Source organism: Choloepus didactylus, chromosome 14 (genome assembly GCF_015220235.1).
Source record: "Choloepus didactylus isolate mChoDid1 chromosome 14, mChoDid1.pri, whole genome shotgun sequence".
Taxonomy (NCBI): Eukaryota; Metazoa; Chordata; class Mammalia; order Pilosa; family Megalonychidae; genus Choloepus; species Choloepus didactylus.
In genome coordinates this window covers 15339024-15362111 of record NC_051320.1, presented here as the reverse complement: position 1 = coordinate 15362111, position 23088 = coordinate 15339024, and positions in this window count along the sequence as shown.

Genomic DNA, 23088 nt, shown 5'->3' with positions numbered 1-23088 from the left:
AGCAGCCCGTGACCACAATCAATGTTAATAAGGCTCAACCGAATCTATCACAGTTTGATTTTATTTTTCTTTGTTGCCATAGAGGCTGGTCACAGGGTATTCAAATTACTAGTTAAAGGTCAATTGCTACATATGCTAAAATTATCTGGGCTAGCCATATTGTGACCCAATTAGTTGATAATTGAAATTGGATGAATTATGTATTGATATAAACAACTGTGCTATAATTACCCTGAAAATGGTTGATCTCAAAAGCTGTGTAGACCTGGACATTCTCTGCCTGCAATTCTCCATAAAGAATCAGCAGTGTCACTGAGTTGTAGCTTGTCAACATCAAGGTTCTGATTCCACTGATAGTCTTTTGCTCCAAATTCCAAACTTTCAGTAGTAAATTCAGTTAAATTTATTTTATAGGTATTTTTCTCTGGGAAAGGTAGCTCTGCGTGAAATCATTTCAATGGAACTAGATCCTAGTTTACAGGGTCAATTTAGAAATATGTTTAGGGCTCATTGCAGCTTTGTTCCCTGTCTCTTTATCATCCCCCCAATGCAGAAAAGATTGAGTTGATTTAAGGTCATGTCAAAAAAAGCCCCACCATCACCAGGGATGAGAGAACTCACCCAGAAACAAACACACACAGCTATTTCCACTGTCTCTGAGGTGAGTTGGACCAGCACAGCAGTGCCATGGCAATCTGGGGATGGCCACAAATAAATATGAAATAAAAGATAGACTATCAGGGAGCTGCACTTCCTTCCTTGGCCCAGAAGTATTTTTAGGTGACAACTCACTTCATTCTTTTCTCACTGCTGTTGAATCTGGTTGTTCACGCTAAAACAGGGCACTGCAGACAGAGTGAGATCTGGTTTATCCTCCTTGCTCCATTACACTCCCTCAGAGAAGCCATCAGAGTTGAAAGTGACATTCTACCATTGCTCCAGAAGTCACAGTAAAAAGTGAAGCTTGGAATCTGTGATAAAGAAAGAGCCTATCTCTAGAGGGGTGGAATCTAATAGCATCTTCCCTCCACAGGACAGGTAGTCAATCAAACACTATCTCAACCCAGTATGGAGAGAGAACGAGGAAGTTCTCACTCACTCAATGTGATTGAATTCCACCCCCATGCTATTTTGTTAGACAGGCTCTCTAAGAAACAAAAAGTTAAGACTCAAGTTGGATGCTCCAAATTATCACTCTTTATTTTTTGTACTTTCTTATATATCCATGTTCTTTCATCTTCTGTTTTACCTTACCCTTGTCAATGTGTAACATAGATGAAATCAAACATGGATACATTGGCTATCTGTTATTCTCTCTTAACTATGCTGTGATTAATCAATATGAAAGAGAATCAGGAAATTTCTTTTCAGTCTTGAGTAACTACAAAATTAGAGAGGTGGCTGTATAATATCATATAATATCCCTCCTGAGAACTGCCTTATTACAGGAAGACTGGTTATTGTTCCCAGGGATATGTCTGAAACCGTGAACAATTTAGAAAGGAAAAGAGGAACAGTAATGAAAGAAGCCTTTCTCCTGACATTGTTTGGTTGCCGAGGAAGAGGGGAACAGTAAATAACATTTTTTATCCCTAAGATCTGAGTGTTGTGATCAACTCAATTACGAACCAAAGACTGAAATGCTCTGATGCCCTGGTTTTAAATTCTTGTTATTTATCAGCCAAAGTGAAAACAAATGGAAAGGAAGAGGGACAGAAACAGTTTCTTGCACATTCCTTAGGGAACAGATTAAAATCATCAACAGAACTGCATCTGATCCCACCCCTTGCCCTGGCCATCTTCTAGGTAAATGCCCTGGCTCTTTGGCCAAGGTGTATCTAGCACAAGGGAAGGAAGTCTTGAATTCAGAATTTATCTCTGAGGGGGAAAGTTGGTTCTAAGGAAGAAATTTCATCTAGAAGGAGGAATGTAGAACTTATGTCCCAGGTAGGCAAATATCTGAGGGGGTGTCCCCGTCTTGGCTCAGATCTGACATGGTTGGAGATATGAGGACATGAAAGACACTGCTCTACCACTAGGCTCCAGCAAGACATATTTTCTGTCATCAAAAGAAAACAGCTCTTTTCACGGTATATCTGTGAAAGCTGTCTGGTTGTGGAAATGTAAAGTTAACTTATCCTAAATAAGTGTTGTGAAACAAAAACTACCATTACCTTCTTTGGGAACTAAGCAAGGTCACGCCACGGACATGAGGCTTCTGTTATTGCGTGTTGCCTGCTATATTGCATATTTTATTTGTATGTTTGTTTCTCCAACCTGACCTTGCATGCCACACTGCAAAGTGACCCCTGTAGGTTCCCAGACCTTCCAATGGATGCAGCAAATAGGAGGCATCATCAGGAGATACACGGGCAGGAAAAAAGGGAGGTCTAGATATTTCTCTCCAAACTCTCTTCCTGCTTTGTTGGCCAAGTCCTGTTTCCTTTAAGTGGCTCCAGCTCTTTTAGGCTTCAGTAAAGCTACTTCTTCCTTTTGCCCCTTCAGGCCCAAGAGTACGAAGAACTGTCTTTTCATCTTGGTTCCCTTAACCATGCCCACAAACTTGGAAATGGTTCCTTTATTAATTTATCTTTAGTTAAACCCTTTTGTTTCTTGCTATGACCCTAACTGATAAACAAACCTTCATTTGCAACCTACTGGCTGAATCTCAAATCTTCATATTTACCTTAGACCCTGTACTTCTGTTCAGTCCCATATATTCATTCAATGAAGAATAATTGAGCACCTAGTATTTGTTAGATATTTTAGTATGTTTTACATTCACAACCATTAAAAAGACATGGTCTATGCTCTCAAAGAGCTTACAGTCTAGAATATGTATAAGCAAACTGGCCATTAAAATGTTCACTGAGTGGTACAATACAACCAGAATGTCTTCCTGGATGTCCCACTAGACTCCAAACCCAACCCTTCTCGATCTGAACTCATCACCCACTCCACCCCCAAGCTCATGCCCCATCTTTGTTGGTGGCACCAATTCGCCATCTACCCATTTGTCTAGGTTAGAATTCCTGGAGTCATCCTAGTTTCCTTACTCTTTTTCCCCTGCTATATCCAGTTAAATATCTACTACTGGAAATTTACAACCACAATAGCTCTCAAATCAGTTATCTCGCCACCCACAATGCTCCTTCGCTGGTCCCGGTGTCCTCAGCATCCCTTTCTCTATCTTGAATCTTTCTTCCTCCAATTCATCCCCCACTCTGCCAACAGAGTGTCTTGAACAACATATAAATCGGATCATAACTCTACTCAGCTCACAACTTTTCATTTGACCTCTTCACAGAGTGAGGTTGAAACAAAATCTCCTTTGCATGTCTTACAAGCCCTTTATGATCTGGTCCCTGCCAACCTATCCAGGCTTCTCTCATCCCAGGTCCCCTAACCAACTACAGCCTAACTTCCAGCTATCCTAGCATAATTGTAGTTCCCCAAACATGTCATGTGCTCTCTGGTCATGTCCAAAGACAAGCTTCTACTTATCTTTCAAGTCTTTTTCAAATGTTGCCTTCTCTGTGAAGTTCTTCCTATCTTCTCCAGACACCTGCATGTCTCCCATTACACTTTATGAACATCTCTCTTAGCATTGCTTTTATAGTAATTGTATATTCGCACATCCAGTTCCTCATAAAGCTGCTAATTCCTTAACTGCAGGAACAGTGTATTTGCTCCTGTAAATCTGTGGCATGGGCATTTGAGAAATGAATGAATGCAGGCATTCTTACAATTTTCAAAGGATGTTGGCATCCCTCGTTTCATTTAATCCTCCCCAGCAATGGCAGGTTTTACTGACTAATAAGGAATTAACTGGAGTCAAATTGATAGTAAGCCACAGTATATTAAGTAGAGTTTTGTGATGAATAGCACAGATTTGGAGACTCCATAACTAAATCTGACATCCCACCAGTCACATTTTATGACCTTAGTCAAGTTACCAAACCTCCTTGGATCCCAAATTCCTCATATGTAAAATAATAATGATAGTAATAGTAACTACCTCAGAAGCTATTGTGAAAAATTCATGAGAAAATGCATATTTAGTCTAGTGCCTTATACATGGTGAATCTCAATAAATGTTAGCTATTTCTACCCTTTCCTTCACAACCCCCACCTCTGCTAAAGATAGTCCTACAGCAAAAGTCAAAAGAAACAGAGTCCCATAGCCATGCAGTTCGTTTATACACCCATAATTGTTTTGCCTTGATTTCTCATATTTTCATATAAATGTAATAACTGGTATTCCTAACCTGCCCTGTGCAAAAGCCATCTGGCATGCATATGATATGTGGAGAAGGAAAATAAAGGAGTGGTAGAAAGTAGGGAAGCCATATAGCATAAAGAGAAGGGAAAAGTCAGTCTCCCATCCTTATAGTCTGCCTTTTAAACATGAAAGTCTCAGTCAAATAAATTGTTTACCAGCACCTCTATGCAACTCTTATTGTCAGAATAGGTAAATATGGTTAGTTGGCAGAACAGCAAATTGGCCCACTGAATTCAGCCTGTGTATTTCAATTTTATATAGCTCACATCTTTTTCCAACCACCACCATTTACTGTAGCTATCTTTAGCATCTCTAGCAATTGTAGAAAAATCATTTAATATCTTTTCATTAAAGAAGAAAAACATAATATGAAAAAATTTTCTAGAAAATTTGAATTAGGAGATTGTGCAGTGAAAACCTTAGGACCACAGCATTTGTATATCCTCATCGAACACATATTAAGAATTTGTTTGACCTTTCAGAGCAACTTCTAATTTTTATTTGTCAATATAAATGTTTCCATTACACTTATGGAGCTGCATTATGATCTCTAGAAAGGTAGTGGAGGAAGTGATGCTCACGCTGGACATACTTATCATTTAGCTGATGGGTTTCCATTAAACATGCTATTAGAGTGAAACTAGATGGTTCAAGGGATGAGTAATGGGCCAAAGAGCCTGACACCTGTGAGCCAGTATTTCCAACCTCTCCCTTAGGAATGCCTGCCCATATGACTATGTTTCAGTAATGCAAATGCATAATTCCAGTAGGGTTCCCTGTGGAACAGTCCATTCTTCAAATGACCACTGTTCTGGTTTGCTAATGCTGCTATTATGCAAAATATCAGAAATGGATTGGCTTTTATAAAGGGGGTTTATTTGGTTTTAAAGTTACAGTCTTAAGGTCATAAAGTGTCCAAGGTACAGCATCAACAATAGGGCACCCTAACTGAATGATGGCCGATGGTGTTTGGAAAACCTCTGTTAGCTGGAAGGCACATGGCTGGTGTCTGCTCTGGAGTTCTGGTTTCAAAATGGCTTTCTCCCAGGATGTTCCTCTCTAGGCATCTGGGGGTGTTCTCCCGGTTTCTCCCAGGCAAACTCTGGACTAGCGAAAGTCTACTTTCAATGGCTGTCTCCAAAATATGTCTCTCAGCTGTAGCTCCTCTCCAAAATGTCACTCTCAGTTGCTCTGAGGTCCCTCTGTTTGTAAGCTCTTTTTATAGGACTCCAGTGAACTAATCAAGACCTACCCTGAATGGGTGGGGTAACACCTCTGTGCCAGTTTGACGTATTATGTCCCCCCAAACACCATTATCTTTGATGCACTCTCGTGTGGGCAGACATATTAGTGTTGATTAGTGTTTGGGCATTTCCATGACGATGTGATTCAGTCAACTGTGGACAAGACCATTGGTTGGATAATTTCCATGGAGGGGTTGCCCCATCCATTCAGGGTAGGTCTGAATTAAATTACTGGACCACTTTATATAAGCTCAGACAGAAGGAGCAAGCTTACTACTGCCAAGAGGGATGCTTTGAAGAATGAACAGAAAGCTGAGAGAGTAGCTGCAGATGAGAGACAGTTTGAAGTGGCCACTGAAAGCAGACTCTTGCTCTGGAGAAGCTAAGAGAGGACAACTAATAGTGACATTTTTTGAGGAACTGCAGCCTAGAGACGAATGTCCTGGGAGAAAGCCATTTTGAAACCAAAACTTTGGAGCAGATGCCAGCCACTTGCCTTCCCGGCTAACAGAGGTTTTCTGGACAGCATTGGCCATCCTCCAGTGAAGGTACCCGATTGCTGATATGTTACTTTGGACACTTTATGGCCTTAAGACTGTAACTGTGTAACCAAATAAACCCCTTTTATAAAAACCAATCCATTTCTGGTGTTTTGCATGCCGCCAGCATTAGCAAACTAGAACAACCTCCATGGAAATTATCCAATCAAAGGTCTTGCCCACAGTTGACTGAGTCACAAGGGAAACACTCAATCAAAGGATTCCATCCTGATCAACACTAATATGCCTGTCCCCACAAGACTGAATCAAAGAACATGTCATTTTGGGGGGCATAATACATCCAAACTGGCACAGCCACTTACAGAAAAGAGCTCTAGATTAGGAGTTACAAGACCTGAATTCTAGTCTTAACTATCAGTGCTTTATTTCTGCCTCATTTAACTTCCCTGGGGCCTCAATTTCCTCATGTGTCAAAAGAAGTCATAATAACAGCCATATAAATGTTACGGAAACCCCATAGAGCTCACAGAGTGAGGTACTTTAAAAGTTCTTTGAGAAGCATTAATGGTCATACAAATTTTAGCCCCAGAATCAAATGATTCTGATCTGCTCCACTAGATCTTAAGATCCTGACCACGAGTGCAGGGTTGTACATATCATGTCAGTTTAAGTTCCTAAATGCAGATGCAGAGTCCATCATAGCTTGTTTAGGCAAAGAGAATCGAATAAGCATTTTTGATTCAGTGATACTATGATGTCAATAAGGACCCAGCAGCTTTCTGTATTTCTGCTCTTTCATCTTCAGCATATTAGAGTTTATCCTCAGGTTTGTCCTTTCATGATCATGGCTGCCACAGCTTAGATATATTCTCACAGAACTGAGATCAATGGAATAAAAGAAAGTTTCTTCTTAGCATGTCTCCTTTTGGGGGGAAAGTCTTCCCAGAGTCCCATCTGTACACTCACCCTTATTTTCCCAAGGTCATGTCTCATGTTCACACCTACACCAATCATAGTAAGGAGGATAGAAGTACAATAACTGAAAATGATTGTCTTAGACTTGTCAACATTCACTTCCTGGGCTCTGACCCCATGGGGGAGGTGGGGAGTGAATACCATTAGTAAATCAGGGCTCTTCCAACAAGGAGGGCAAAGAGAGGAATAGGATCGTAGCATCAGCTATACATTCTCAACCACAGCTGCCACACCCTCCTGAGCTGTAAAATTACCCCACCTCAGCAACCTAAAATTAGTGTAATTGGCACCACACTTATCAGTTCTGTCTTCCTGTGAGCTCCTCTGGAACAGAGGCTATTTATTTTTCTTCTGTATCTCTAGTTTTAACTCAATGTCTGGCATGTAGAATACATCCAGTAAATGCTGGGTAAGCTAAAATAAGTTGAACTACATAAACCATGACTCTATTCATGTAAATGAATAATAGGCCTTCAGAAGAGTTATTACTCTAACTAGATCACACATAGACAGATCATTAAAATATTTTGCACAATTAAAAGTATTTCAAAATGAGAGTGAAGCAATGGTAGGATGGGCATGAATATGCAAACTGAAAATTGTCTTGCTTGGCTTGACCCTGCTGATCATTTCATTTTTGGTTCTTTCATTATATCATGTCTTCCTAAACACAAATACAAGCTTCGTAACTTGACTAAATGAAAACTTCTGAAGTAAGTTCAGAAACACATAAATGGTCACACTAAATTTGTGTGTTAATATGTGGACTAACATGATAGGTAGAACAAATAGTTTTTGATCATTTATTGAACACATTTCAGATTTAAACTTACAGCCAAAATGGAGGAAAAAGATCCAGATTTACCCCTCACTTGAAACAGCCAAGAAACAAACAAACAAAAATACATGAAATAATGACTCACAAGACATGAGACAGGCAACAGATGACGGTGATTCCTGAGAGACAGGAAAGAAATGAGGTGGGAGTTGCAATTGCCCCAGCTTGCTGCCTGTGAGAGTTGCTAGGAAACTCTCAGGGTAGGAAAAACCAAGAGAAACCCAGAGGACTTGCTGGATTGAGGAGAGAAGGGTAAGAGTCCAAAAACACCAAAGCAGCTAGAGTTCACAAAACAGAATATTGGAGATAAGAGGGCTGCACAAAGAGAAATCTGCAGAGGGTCTACTCACATATTCATCTAAGTACAGATCAGGGCATGCAGGAAAGGAAGCTATCAAAGGCCATGGAAAGAATCACACAAAAGATTAGAAATAATGGTTCCCAGCATCTATACAGGGTGGGGGCTAGTGCCTGTTCCTACCTCAGAAGGGTCTTGCCTCAGTAGTGGTGAAAAATTAGCAATAGACTGAGATTTGCTCCAGTCCTGCCTGACAGACATTAAAATTGGGACCTGAAAGGACCATGCTGTTTCCAAGTAATTTAACTGTTTCCAAGAGCAAAGCTCAAGAATATTTACAGGAACACAAAAAAACACAACTCTAAACAAGGTAAAATTCCCAATGTCAGGCATCCAATCAAAAATTACCAGACATGCCCGGAAGCAGGAAAATAGTGAGGAGAAGAATCAATCAAAACCAACACTAACCTGAAATCAATGTTAAACGTAGCAGGAAGATATTAAAATAGTAATTATATCTTCATTCCATTTTCACAAAAGTTAAGTAGGGACATGGGATATATTTTTAAAGACCCAAATTTAACTTCTAGAGATTAAAGCTACAATGTCTGAGACGGATACTATACTGGATGTGATCAACAACAGATTAGACATTGTAGAAGATTTTAAACTTGAAGACATCAATAAAAATTATCCAAAATGAAACGCAAAGGGAAAAGAGAGTTTAAAATACTGAACAGAGCATCAGGGAACTGTGTATCAACTTCAAGTGACCTAATGTCATGAATTGGAATCCCTGAAGGGTAGGAGGTGGGGACAATAAATACTTGAAGAAATGATAGCTGACATTTTCCAAATTTAATGAAAATTATAAACTCACAGATCTAGACATTCAACACAAGAAACATAGGGAGAACACCAAAAAGGTACATCATAATCAATTTTCTCCAAACCAGTTGCAAAGGGAAATTCTTAAATCAGCCAGAGGAACAACGATATAATATTACATACAGGGCAACAAAAAATAAGGCTGACAGCAGATTTCCCATTCAAAACAGTGCAGGCAACAAGACAGTAAAACAACTTTTTTTAATACTGAAAGAAAATATCAACCTAAAATTCTATTTCTTTAAATTCTATTTTCTGTTTTTTTAAAAGAAGGCAAAATTAAGACTTTTCAGGCATACAAAATCTGAAAGACTCTTTACCAGCAGACGTGTAGTATAAGAAATATTAAAAAGAAATTCTTTAGGCAGAAGAAAAATAATACCAGATGGAAATCTGGATCTCCAGCACCAGAAATATACAAGGTTTTTTTATTATTTAAATATCTTTTAAAATAATTTACTGTTTAAATAAAAATATTAGCAATGTAGTGTGGGGTTTATAACATACGGAAAAATGAAATGTATGACAACAATAGCAAAAAGGTTGGAAGGAGAGAAATGAAAGCATTCTGTTTCAGAATTCTTATACTATATATAGGGTGACTAACTGTCCCAGTTTACCTGATTCTGGAGAGTTTCCTGTAACACAGGACTTTCAGTGCTAAAATCAGGACTGTCCCAGGAAAGCTGTAATGGTTAGTCACCTTAAAACATCAAGTGGTGTACTTATCGCTCAAAGGCAGACTGTGTGTGCTAGTTTGAATCTGTTATGTACCCCATAAAAAGCCATGTTCTTTAATGCAATCTTGTGGGGGTAGACCAACTGTGGTTGGGACTTTTTGTTTAGGTTGTTTCCATGGAGATGTGACCCCACCCATTCACAGTGGGTCTTGATTAGTTGACTGAAGTTCTTAAGAGAGCTCAGAGGCCAACACAGACTCAGATGCTTGGAGATGCAGAAAGGAAGATGTTTGGAGATGCTAAACTAAGAGATGAAGCCCAGAGTTTGCCTGGGAGAAGCTGAGAGGACCCCCAGAGACTTAGAAAGAGAAATGCCTTGGGAGAACAAGCAAGGAGGCACGGGTGCTGTGAGAGAGAAGCTAAGAAAGACAGAAGCCCAGAGACATTTTGGAGAAAGACATTTTGAAACCAGAACCTGGGAGCAAAGAACCAGCAACACCAGCCACGTGACTTCCCAGCTGACAGAGGTGTTCCAGACACCATCAGCCTTTCTTCAGTAAAGGTATCCTCTTATTGATGCCTTAGTTTGGACACTTTCATGGCTTCAGAACTGTAAATTTGTAACCTAATAAATCTCTTTTGTAGAAGCCAATCCATTTCTGGTATTTTGCATAACAGCAGCTTTAACAAACTGGAACACTTTGATAAATCAAAGACCTATATTATAAACCATAAAACAACCTGTAAATGACAAATAAAGATTTACAGCTAGTGATCCAACAAAGGAGATGTAAAGAAAAAGAATGAAAAGAGGGAAAAAGAAACAAACAAAAAATAGATGGGACAAATAGAAAACAAATTAGCAAGATGATAGATTTAAACCTAAATATATCAATAATCACACTAAATGTAAGTGATCTAAATATATCAATTAAAATGCAGATTTTCAGATTGGATTAAAAAAACAGGGTCCAATTATATGCTGCCTATGGGAAACCCACTTTAAATATAAAGACCCAAATAAGTTGAAAGTACAATTTTAAAGATATACCATGCTAACACTAATCAATATGTTTTTACTGAATGCTTACTATGGGCTAGGCACAATATTAGAGCACAACTGGGGGAAAGTAGACAGGTCTCTGCTCAAATCTGATTCCAAACTGTGGAGAAAATGAGCACGTACATAGGACATTGTTCCATATTATATTACATTAATCTGAGTGACTAAGAGCAGTCACCCAGAAAAACAGAGCAGAAAGTTGCTTCAGGCAGAGGCAAATGCTTACGTGGAAGCCAAGAGGTGAAAGCCACCACTGCAACTTCAGGAACAGAAAGTATCTTACTATGAAATTGGAGAAGGAGGTGAGCACTGGGGGACACACAGAGAGTGGACAGAGAGGAGTTGGGGGAGAAGGCAGGGGCCTGATCACCTTAAGAGGGCTGAGCATTTTCCCTGAAGGCAATGGGGCACCATGGAAGATTTTTGAGGAGGGAGGAGGGTTAATTGCGGGACTATGAGGCTGATGGGGGTGGATATAACATGTTGGTTTGCAATACCAACTTTACAGCCAGTAGACCTAGGTCTGCTGATGTCTTTGGGAAAGGCATTTAATTTCTCTGTGCCTTGCTTTATCTTTAAAACAGGAGTAATAATGCCTTCTTATTAGGATTATTGCAAGAAATTAATTATATGAGGGATGTAAAATGTTTGCACATTGGATTAACAAATGGTAGCTGTTAGTATGATCTGTTTTGGCTTTGGAAAAAAACCAAAGCTTTATTGTAGAGAATGAATAGGCAAAAACATGACAGAAAGCCGAGAGACAATTTATTAGGCTAATGCAGTATATAGACCAGCAAAGGTGGAGACTGGAATTAAGGAAGTGACAGTAGGGATGAAGGTAAATAGAAGGACTCAAGAGAAAATAGAATCAAGAGAGTTAAAGATCCTTTCATTCAATAAATGGTCATTGAAAACCTATTATGTTCCAGGCACTATGCTAGGTGCTGAGGATATACATCTAGATCAGGAGAATTTTGTCCACACTAAATCCAGTTTTCAACATGTATTCAATGATTTGAGCTTGAGCCATGTTGGGGATTGAATCATGTCCTCCATGAAAGACATGCTCAAGTTCTAACCCCCAATCCTATCGATGTGAGCCCATTTGTAAATAGGACCTTTGAAGACGCTATATTAGCTAAGGTGTGTCCAAACCGAATGAGAGTGGCCCTTAATCCAATATAGCTGAAATCCTTGTAAGCAAAGAAAGTAGAGGTCAGAAGTAGGAGAAGCCACAGACAGATATCTCCATGTGATGGAGGCAGAGATATAGGGCAAGAAACCCCAAGGATTGCAGCAAGCTGGCACCAGAATGCTACAGACTTTGGAGAAAGAATGGCCTATCGAGACTTGATTTTGGACTTCTAGCCTCCAAAACTGTGAACCAATAAATTCCTATTGTTTAAGCCAGCCCATTTTGTGTTATTTGTCATAGCAGTCCTAGCAAACTAAGATAACCCAGAAATTCAAATATCTGTTAGTTTATAGACTTACCCAATAAGTAACTCTTCTCCTCTATGCATTAAAATATAGACAGATGGAAAGAAAGAACATTTAGAGTCAAAATATGAAAACATTTTCCTCTTTAGACTCAATCAGAAAGACCCATATGAACTGTTTAAGTCTCAGCAATTCTCTTTTCTTATCTAATAAAATTGTTTTAGATTTCAGATATTCATAAAAGCATATGAAGGTAACATTTGATATTATCTGTGAAGACATTTTTGCTATGTCAGGAGAGACTGTGCTCACTGAAGATGGGAGATTTTGATTCATAGCCTTTAAATTGTAAATTTTTTTAAAGTTTTAGGATATACATACTGTTATGCTTTCCTATTCTGATATTTTAAAAAATTTTCATCAACTGTGTGAACTACAAAGCTGTCTTACAGAGCTCTCCATGGCTGAATTAAGGTTAAAATTAATATCTCTCCTGTGTATAATATTGCTCTCAGCAGTTTGACAAAGGCAGTCTGATGATTCAAGAAAAACAAAGATGAATCTTGCTTTTAAAAACAATCAGATTTTATGTGATTTTTTAACTTACTTGGTGTTGTGTTTAAGTTTTTAAATAGTCCAACAGATCTATATTTTTTTAATTCTTATGATTATAACAACTTTATTTTTTGTTTCTTATGGGTATGATTAAAAAATTCATAGACAATTAAAATTGCTTGAGGTTGTCAAATAATGTTTAAATTTTTTAACTCTCAGGACAAATAAATGTTACCTAAAGTATTTAGAACAAAACTGCCTACCCCTTTGCAGCAAAGGAGGAAGGAAGTGGTAAGGAAAGAAAGGGGGGTACTTGATATTTTAAAGCACAGCATTTAGGTTTAAAGCCATTGCACAGTTCATTTAATTTTCTATCAAATATTCTACCTTTAAGATTTGGAGCCCTTCATACATTTATGGACATACTAGATAACCAAATCTTCATAGCAAGGAAAAATATATAAGATTAGGACTTAGTTTGAACAGAGTGACTCAATTAGATGTTTATTGAGTATCTGTTTATCTAAGCCATTGAGTTCTCTGCTCTAAGGAATACAGATGACAATGAGGCAGGCCCTGCCCTCAGGAAGTTTCCTGTCTCCCAGGGCAAGCAGAGTCCAAGGCTACAGACAGGCAAACAGGACCCTAAAAGTCTTCACATGGAAGAAAGCCCTTGCTGGACTTTTAAAAAGAATTTAGATGAAATATTAGAAATTTCCTTGGAAATCAGGAAAAATACTTGATTTTTAAAATAATCATTACTGTCATTCAATATAACATTTACAGGTTTTTCTACAGTTTTGCAATTCCAAATTCTGATACACTTAAAGCAAAATTATTTCACTCCGACAACATTTAAGCCAATTTCCTTTTTTTATAACCCTATGTAATGTGAAACTAAAAGTCAAGTTTTAATTTAATTTTACCCTATTTTTGGTAAATGTATCTGAAAGAAGCAGTAGCCTCTCTTGTTTCTTCTATCTACCAGCTCTCTTCACCAGCCAAGAATCACTTCCCATTACTTACTGCTGAGGAGCCACTGGCAAGACTTATTTCTGCTTGGAGATCTAAGCAGAGATGCTCCACGAAGATGGAAACCAGTATGACTCAATAAACTGCTTAACTCCAGCCTGTAATTGTATTTCAACCGTCAGAAAGCTAAAGCTCTGCCCCTTTCTGGACTCTGCTATGCAACACAAGTATTATCCCATAGTCCTACACACAAAAGAAAAGAAAAACAGCTTAAAATCTTATGATTCATATGTATCTATCAAGCCTGATCTACTAGCTTAGAGACTGTACTATTTATTTCCCTAGGAGTCATAATTTGGGAGTGTGGTTGAAGCAGGAGGCAGGAGGACATGCAAAGCCTTGTTTGTCTGGCCTAAAAAGAATATATTGAAAGTGGCTTTCAATTCTTTAAGAATTTTTAATCCATGTGTGTGTGTGTGTGTGTGTCTGTGTGTGTGCATTTGCGAGCGAAAGAATACATCCAAAGCTCCAAGCCAAAGAAAGACCTTTAGAATTCATGAGGTCTAAGATTATGAAAACACATTGAAAATACATTAATGCATCCAGCTTCTATGGAGGATTGGCCCATGTTCTATATTAGCTTAGTGCCATCAAGTGGACTAGTCGAAGAAGTAGCATTTCTAAATGTTTTTATTACAGTCTAACTTGTAGTCATTTCATACCCGTTTTATGCCTGGAGGCATTTACTGAAAATGGAGTAAATAAAGAAAAGCCTTAACTCTTAGTTTCACATTGCATATGGTTATAAAAAAAGATATTGGCCCACATTTTCTGCAAAATTTGATAAAACAGATTGTCAACAAATTTTAAGTACCTTTCTATCAATGACACTTATAATAAAAAGTATGTAACTATCAAAGTTCAAAAAAGTCTAAATATTCATGATTGTAAAAATTAAGTACTTAAAAACACTACATCCTTTATTCAATATTGTTGAAGCTCAAAAATTGTGATTTGCCAAAAGAAGCAGAACAGATGTTGTATTCTGTCTTTTCTTGCATAAATAAATGAACACTTTAAAGAACAATTATAAAGCCAACAGTCATATAACTACCAACCAAAATTTGAAGTAGAACATTCTCGGGACCCAAAAAGAGCCTTGCCTGCCTTCCATTTTGTTTATAATTTAGCCTCAAAGTACGTATCCCTAAATAAAATGTTTCAGTTTTGTTTAAACAGAATCACAGAGTATGTATTTTGGGTTTGTGTCTGGTTTGTTTCACTCAACCATATGTTTTTAAGATTCACCCATGTTGGCGCCTGTAGTTGTGATTTTCTCAATATTGTTGCTATATATTATTCCATTACTTTAATCATTTATCCATTATACTGTTAGTGAGCACCTGGGTGTTTTCCAGTTGGGGATATTATGAATTATGCTTCTATAAACAAGTTCATACACGTGCTTGGTGCTTCTTAGCATACAATTCTGAAGGATATAACACTTAAGAGTAGGATTGCTGGGTCTTGAGGAATGCGTATCTTCAGATTTGCTAGGTAATGCCCAGATGTTTTCTAGAGCCGTTGTGTAAATTTACATTCCCGCCAGCAATATGAGAACCCCTGGTAGTCCATATCTCAATCAAATTTGTCACTGGTAGATTTCTTTTAAATTTATTTTAAACAATCTGGTGTGTATTAGTGGTATCTCGTGTTTTAATTTGCATTTCCATGATTGTAAATGGAGTTAATTACATTTTTATATGCTTGATGGTCATTTTGATTTCTCTTTTATGAAGAGCCTGTTCAAGTCTTTTAAGTATTTTTCAATTGGTTGTCTTTTTTATATTGGTTTTAGGAATGCTTTATATAGTCTGGATATGGTTTTTGTCATATATAGGATGTAAATGTCTTCTACTTCCTACCTTGCCTTTTCGCTCTCTTTATAAGGTGTCTTGGTCAATAGAAGTTCTTTATTTTAGTGTAGTCAAATGTATTGGTCTTTCCTTTGTGACGTGTGCTTTGCATTTTGTTTAAGAAATCCCAAAGTCATGAAGATAGTCTTCTGTGTCTTCCAAACCCTTTATTACTATTATTAGTATGACTTCTAATTTTTGCCTTTCACATTTAGAACTATAATCCACCTGAAATTAATTTTAGTGTTTTGTGTGAGGTAGGAAATCCAATTCCATTTTTTCCCCTTGCTATAGCCGGTTTAATGAGAGTCCTTCCTTCCTTCATTGCCCTTCAGGGCTGCCACTATTATAAACTGAGTGCCAGATTTAGAGGATTTTTTTCCATGACCTCTATTTTGTTCCATTAATCTGTGTATTTGCTCCTACACCAATACTATGCTATGTCTACTATGATACCTTCGAAGAAAGTCTTAACATCTGGTAGGACAAGGTCACCTATCTTGCTCTTCTTTTTCAAGAGTTTTGGTAAATCTTGATTCTTCGTGTTTCCATATAAATATTATAATCAGCAATTTAGTTTCTAAAAAATAGTGTAAGGATTTAGATAGTAATTGAATCTGTAGATCAATTTGGAAAGAATTGCCATCTTCACAATAGTTTTCCAGTCCACGCACATGATATATCTCTCCATTTATTTAGGTCTTTAAAGCCTCTTACTATAGGCTTATAGTTTATTCTATTGAGGTCTAACATATCTTTTGTTCAATATATCCTTGATTTTCTTTATGTTATGGTAAATAACTATTTTTTTTTTGCATTTTCTGGCTAGTTGTAGATAGTAAATAGAAATATAGTTGTTTTAAATACAGATATATCAAGCAGCTGTGTTCAACTCTGATTTAAAAAAGACTTTTTTATACTTTATCAAAAAATAAAAAAACAAAAAACAATTAAAACAAAACAAAGGAATAGGTAAAACAAACAACTTAAAATAACTACACTGCTTCCAACATGTTCCTACTGTATCCCAAGAAAATTAACAAACCAAAGTCATGCCTGAGCATTTCCCATATCATTAAGATTACTCTCAATATCTTATCTGTTCTTATTAGATTATCATTCCCCCTTCACTAGTTGCTGTCTATCTCTAGGTCCCCTACATTCTACAATACAAAACATTTATTTTACATTTTTCACAGTGCACGTTAGTGGTAACACACAATATCTCTCTTTTTGTGCCTGGCTTATTTTGCTCAGCATTATGTCTTCAAGATTCTTCCATGTTGTCATATGTTTCATGACCTCACTCTTTCTTATTGCTACATAGTATTCCATCGTGTGTATATATCACATTTTATTTATCCACTCATCTGTTGAAGGACATTTGGATTGTTTCCATCCCTTGGCAATTGTGAATAATGCTGCTATGAACATTGGTGTGCAAATATCTTTTCGTGTCACTGCTTTCAGATCTTCTGGGTATATTCCAAGAAGTAAAATTGCTGGATCACAGGGTAACTCAATATCTACTTTTCTAAGGAACCACCAGACTGTCTTCCCAAGTAGCTGTACCATTATACAGTCCCACCAACAATGAATAACAAACAGGAGACTGCAAGTGCTGGAGAGGATGTGGAGACATTGGAACTCCTCTCCTTTCTTTTCAGGTTCCATTGACTTCCAGCATCTGGCTCCATCCCCTGACTTTCCTTCTATAAGACCTCTAGTAATAGGATTAAGACCCCTGTTGATTCAGATGGCCACAGCTTAACTAAAAATAACATCTTCAAAAGGTCGTCTTTATAGAGGGGTCACAGCCACAGGAATGGATTAAGATAAAGAACGTGTTTTTTTCCTGGGATACATAATGGGTTTTTTTCCTCTCATAATTTTGCAGCTATATTTATGTGTGATATTGGCATAGAATTTTCCTTTTTCATATTTATGTAATTTGGCACCAAAGTTATGGAAGTCTCCTGAGTTATGAAGTATACCTTCTTTTTATAGTCTCTGGAAGAATTTGCAGAAGACTGAAATTATTTCTTGCATAAATGTTTGCTAGAATTCACTGTTGAATCTTGGCCTGGAATTTTCTTTTTGGAAATGTCCTGAATTCAAATTCAACTTTTAAAGAAGTCATAAGATTGTTTTCCATTTCTTCTTTAGAAAATATTAGTATGTTGTATTTTTCTCAGAATGTGGCCATTTCATCCAAATTTTAAAAATTTTAGGTTTATAGTTATTCATAATAATTTCAAATTATCTTTTAATGTTAGCAGAAGCTGTTTAGATGTCCCTCTTTTCATTATGGATTATAGTTATTGATTTATTCTGTCTTATTTATTCTCTTTGTCTTTCATATTGTCATGAATTTATCAATTTTATTAATCTTTTTCTTTAATTAATCATTTCAAAGAACTAACTTTTTTGATGCTCTTTGTTGATACTTTGCTTTCTCTATCACTAATTTCTGCTATTGTGTTATTTCCTTACTTCTACTTGCTTCAAATATATGGTGCTGTACTTTTACTAAATTCTTCATATGAATGGTTAGCTCATTTTTTTTTCCTCTAAGGAAAAGTACTCAAGTACCAATTTTGTTGTATACTGTAAGTTTTAAGATATAGCATTTTTGTTATTGTTTAATTAAAATAGTTTCTATATCATGTTAAGGAAGTTTCCTTCTATTCCTAGTTTTCTAAGTGTTTTATCAAGAATGGGTGCTAGATTTTGTCAAATGCCTTTTCTATATCAACTGAGATAATCATGCATTTTTTCCTTCATTCTATTAATGCAGTATATTACAATAATTGATTTTCTTTTGTCAAGCCACCCTTACATAGCTGGGATAATTCCCACTTGATCATGGTGTATAATTCTTTTAATGAGCTATTGATTTTGTTTACTAGTATTTTGTTGAGGATTTCTGCATCTATATTCTTAAGAGTTGTTGATCTATAATTTTCTATTCTTGTGATATCTTTATTTGGCTTTAGTATGAAGGTGATATTGGCGTTGTAGAATGAATTAGGGTTTGTTCCCTCCTCTTCAATATTGTGGAAGAATTCGAGCAGAATTGGTGTTAACTATTCTTGAAATGTTTGGTAAAAATCCCCTGTGAAGCAATCTGGTCCTGGGCTTTTCAATCTTGGGAGGTTTTTGATTACTGATTCAATCTCCCTACCAGTTATTGGTCCATTGACATCTACTATTTCTTCTTGAGTCAGTATCAGCAGTAGTATAGTGTTTCTAGGAATTTGTCATTTCATTTAGATTTTCTGATTTGTTGATGTACAATTGTTCATAGTATCCTCTTAAATTCCTTTTTGTTTCGGTGAGGTCAGTACTAATGCTCCCCTTTTCATTTCTGATTTTAGTTAATTGGGTTCTTTCTCTGTTTTTCTTTGTCAGTCTAGTAAAGGTTTGTAAACTTTATTGTGATTAGGACCTTTGAAGACGGTGTTAGTTAAAGGGTGCCGAGTCTTAATCCAAAATGGCTGAGTTCTTATAAGCAAAGGAAAGTGGACAGAGAAAGAGAAGGCACAGAGTACGGCCAGAAACTGTTAGTCAATGGAACCCAAAAAAGAAAAAAAGGAGCTGTTACCATGTGATGGAAAAGCCAAGAACCAAAGATCTCCAGCCAGCCAGGGGATACCAACCCTGGGAGGAAGCAAGACTTTTAGGTCTCTGAAACCATGCTCAAAAAATTTGTGTTGTTAAACCAAAAACATATATATTTTCTGATTTATATTCTGAGTTATTCTTTTATTCATGGATTATCTAAAAGAATATTTTAAATTTATATGCCTCTGTGCTATATTTTGCCTTTTGTTGTATATTTCTAGCATAAGTGAAAGAATATACTTTTTATTTTTTCAATCCTTTGAGTTTTTTTTTGCAACCTGCCTTACAGCCCAGTCTATGATCAACAATTTTAGATGTGCCCTTTGCTTGAAAAATGCATATATTCTGCATTGGTTGCAGTGTCCTGTATAGGACAAATCTTCTAAATTCATATATGATTTTTTTTTGTTGTTTAATTACTCTAGCAGTTACTGAGAAAAGTGATTTAAAATCTCCTATCATGATCCTGGATTTGTCTACTACTCCTTGGAGTTCTTTTTCTCTGTATATATATTGAAATCATACAAATTTAGAATTATTATATCTGCCCAGTGAAATGAAACTTTCAGCATCACGAAGTAACTCCATGTACTTGTAGTGACACTTTTGACCTTAAAAATCTATTGAAGTTTACACAGTGGCAGTATCATAGCCAATGAGTTTGAATAATATCTTCAATAAATGGGACTGGGAGAACTGGATATCTATATCCAAAGGAGTGAAAGAGAATCCCCTACCTTACACCCTATACAAAAATTTTCTCAAAGTGGTTTAAAGACCTAAATATAACAGCCAGTAACATTAAACTCTTAGAAGAAAATGTAGGGAAACATCTTCAAGACCTAGTGATAGGAGGTTGCTTCATTGACCTTATATCCAAAGCATGAGCAACAAAAGAAAAAATAAATGGGAACTCCTCAAGATTAAACATTTCTGTACTTCATAGGACTTTGTAAAAAAGGTTAAAAGGTAGCCAACTCAATGGGAGAGAATATTTGGAAACCATATATCTGATAAGGGTTTTATATCTAGTATCTATAAAGAAATCCTACAACTCAACAACAGAAGGACAAACAACCCAATTATAAAATGGACAAAAGATATGAATAGACATTTTTCCAAAGAGGAGGTAAAAATGGCTAAAAAGTACACGAAAAGGTGTTCATCTTCATTAGCTGTTAGGAAATGCAAATCAAAAACACCACAATGAGATATCATTTCACACCTATAAGAATGGCTGCTATTAAACAAACAGGAAACTACAGGTGTTGGAGAGGATGTGGAGAAATAGGAACACTTATCCACTCTATAGCTGCTGTGGAAGACAGTTTGGCAGTTCCTTCAAAAACTAAATGTTGAGTTGCCCTACAACCCAGCAATTCCGCTACTCAATACATGACCAGAAGATCTGAAAGCAGTGAAACAGACATTTGCGTACCTATGTTCCTAGTGGCATTATTCACAATTGCCAAATGTAAACAATCCAAGTGTCCATCAACAGATGAGTGGATTAACAAAATGTAGTATATACACACAATGAAAGATTATGCTGCAGTAAGAAGGAATGTGGTCCCGAATCATGTGACAACATGGATGAAACTTGAGGACATAATGCTGAGTGAAATAAGCCAGACACAAAAGGACAGCTATTGTATGATTTTACTAATATAAACTACCTAGAAAATGTAAACTCAGAGTCTTAAAATGTAGAATTTAGGGGACCTGGAGGTAGGCAGAAGATAGAGAAGGGGAAGTGGTTACCTAACATGTACAGAATTGTTAATGAGGTTGAACTTAAATGTTTGGGAACAGATTGAGGCAATGGTAGTTTGTTATTCGGATTATAAGTAACAGTGCTGCATTGAAAGTGAATTAGATTGAAAGGGGTTGTTTAAAGTCATGTATGTCACCAATTAACATAAGTTCTTGCATGAACTACTACAAATGTATGACACTTGTACAGAGTCAATAATAGAGTGGTATATGGGAAAAAATTACCTATTGCATAGTATGGACTACATTTAACAGTAATACCTTAATACTCTTTTTTTTTTTTTTTTTTTACGTTCCCTTCTTTTTTAAATCAACTGTATGAAAAAAAAGTTAAAAAACAAACAAACATACAATAAAAGAACATTTCAAAGAGACTATAACAAGGGAGTAAGAAAAAGACAACTAACCTAAGATAACTGCTTAACTTCCAACATGTTCCTACTTTACCCCAAGAAAGTTACATAATATAGCAACATTTCTGTGAACTTGTTCCTACTATATCCATCAGAAATTAACAGACCATAGTCATTCCTGGGCATCCCCAGAACGTTAAATAGCTTATCTGTTCTTGGATTATTGTTCCCCCTTCCTTAATTGCTCTCTATTGCTAGTTCCCCTATATTCTACATTATAAACCATTTGTTTTACATTTTTCAAAGGTCACATTAGTGGTAGCATATAATATTTCTCTTTTTGTGCCTGGCTTATTTCACTCAGCATTATGTCTTCAAGGTTCATCCATGTTGTCATATGTTTCACGAGATCGTTCCTTCTTACTGACGCGTAATATTCCATCGTGTGTATATACCACATTTTATTTATCCACTCATCTGTTGAAGGACATTTGGGTTGTTTCCATCTCTTGACAATTGTGAATAATGCTGCTATGAACATTGGCGTGCAGATATCTGTTCGTGTCACTGCTTTCCGACCTTCCGGGTATATACCGAGAAGTGCAATCGCTGGATCGAATGGTAACTCTATATCTAGTTTTCTAAGGAACTGCCAGATTGACTTCCAGAGTGGCTGAACCATTATACAATCCCACCAACAATGAATAAGAGTTCCAATTTCTCCACATCCCCTCCAGCATTTGTAGTTTCCTGTTTGTTTAATGGCAGCCATTCTAACCGGTGTTAGATGGTATCTCATTGTGGTCTTAATTTGCATCTCTCTAATAGCTAGTGAAGCTGAACATTTTTTCATGTGTTTCTTGGCCATTTGTATTTCCTCTTCAGAGAACTGTCTTTTCATATCTTTTGCCCATTTTATAATTGGGCTGTCTGTACTATTGTCATTGAGTTGTAGGATTTCTTTATATATGCAAGATATCAGTCTTTTGTCAGATACATGGTTTCCAAAAATTTTTTCCCATTGAGTTGGCTGCCTCTTTACCTTTTTGAGAAATTCCTTTGATGTGCAGAAACTTCTAAGCTTGAGGAGTTCCCATTTATCTATTTTCTCTTTTGTTGCTTGTGCTTTGGGTGTAAAGTCTAGGAAGTGGCCGCCTAATACAAGGTCTTGAAGATGTTTTCCTACATTATCTTCTAGGAGTTTTATGGTACTTTCTTTTATATTGAGATCTTTGGTCCATTTTGAGTTAATTTTTATGTAGGGGGTGAGGTAGGGGTCCTCTTTCATTCTTTTGGATATGGCTATCCAACTCTCCCAGCCCCATTTGTTGAAAAGACCATTATGACTCAGTTCAGTGACTTTGGGGGCCTTATCAAAGATCAGTCGGCCATAGATCTGAGGGTCTATCTCTGAATTCTCAATTCGATTCCATTGATCTATATGTCTATCTTTGTGCCAGTACCATGCTGTTTTGGCAACTGTGGCTTTATAATAAGCTTCAAAGTCAGGGAGTGTAAGTCCTCCCGCTTCGTTTTTCTTTTTTAGAGTGTCTTTAGCAATTCGAGGCATCTTCCCTTTCCAAATAAATTTGATAACTAGCTTTTCCAAGTCTGCAAAGTAGGTTGTTGGAATTTTGATTGGGATTGCATTGAATCTGTAGATGAGTTTGGGTAGAATTGACAT